The sequence below is a fragment of the Priapulus caudatus genome, unplaced genomic scaffold, assembly GCF_000485595.1.
Source record: "Priapulus caudatus unplaced genomic scaffold, Priapulus_caudatus-5.0.1 Scaffold249, whole genome shotgun sequence".
In the NCBI taxonomy this organism is placed as follows: Eukaryota; Metazoa; Priapulida; class Priapulimorpha; order Priapulimorphida; family Priapulidae; genus Priapulus; species Priapulus caudatus.
In genome coordinates this window covers 149,407-150,596 of record NW_014577310.1, presented here as the reverse complement: position 1 = coordinate 150,596, position 1,190 = coordinate 149,407, and the positions used below count along the sequence as shown (strand labels likewise).

The window sequence follows — 1,190 nt, the reverse complement described above, 5'->3', positions numbered from 1 at the left end:
ATTCAACATGTTGAATGCAAGCGATCAGCCGGTCGTATGGGATCGCGTGCGAAATACGCTGCCGTGAGACCGGACACACCGCGCGGACCCGGCACCGTATTTATCGATCGCAAGCGGCCAGCGTAGAAAATCGCACAGTGTGTCCTAGGCTTTAGTCAAAGAAACGAGGAGAGCGAAGTACGCGAGTTTTCATCACACTGTACTCGGTTAATTTATGGCTGTAAACAATCGTTCATCAATTAAATGGTCGACTCTGTGGCTTGGAAATGTATGTCATCCCAATTAATCACAACAAACACATGTAGAGATGGGGCACAGGATTGCAGGATGCGGATTAGCTTATTTTAATTATCCGAGTATCTGGAACTAAGAAATACTATAGTACTACATTAATTTTTTCGTGGTTTGGGAATAGAAGTTAATCCTATTTGATTGTCATTAACTAGGAGCTGGCACATAGTGGGCCTAGAGTTGGCAGGGGTGTAGTTAACCCATTTTGCTTGGTGGTGGGGGGGCAAAGACACATGCAGGTAGTGTTCTGCATGGGCAGGTGACCATGGTCAATTTTTTACCATTGACCATGTGACTGCATTTCTCTGGGCCCCCCTCCCAGCTACTGCCCTGGTTGCGTTGAGTGCCAGATGTTTAACTAAAATAACATACCATTTTTAATGCTAACATCATATTTCTATGTTAGGCAACTACAGGGCATAGTAGTGTAATAACCACAATGCACATCTTCTACATAATATTATAGGTTCGTGCCACAGCAAACTCCATTAGTGCTTCACTTACATACATGTATGTGGTGAAAACAACCAACCAAAATAACTTTTGTATGTTATGCCCCTAATCTGATTTGAAACCATTCTGTTGTTGTGTCATGGAAAAGATTACGTGAGATTAATATCCATGATTGTATCTGTCAGGCTAGTGCTTAGTGGTGAGCATTAGTGAGGTTTATAACCAAATAAAAAACCATTGCTTTCTCTACACAAGGTTAAGAAGCTACTTGTGTTAATCCTGGTTACAGGGCTATGTTATCATATATACGTTATTGTATTTAGTCTTGGTGTGTCACTCACTGTATGTCACATAAACGAGTACTTACGCTGAGAGGGTCTGTGTCCCCCAGGGTACTGCCGGAACGTACCCTGGTACTATCTAATATGCCGGAACGTACCCTGGTA

At 42.7% G+C, this 1,190-nt stretch overlaps 1 protein-coding gene across 1 annotated transcript in view; it reads left to right on the top strand.

Annotated features, from left to right (window-relative positions):
* LOC106808028 (DNA replication licensing factor mcm5-A-like) overlaps window positions 1-1,190 on the top strand; it is a gene marked incomplete in the record, with an annotated part of 20,123 nt that overhangs the window by 5,189 nt on the left and 13,744 nt on the right.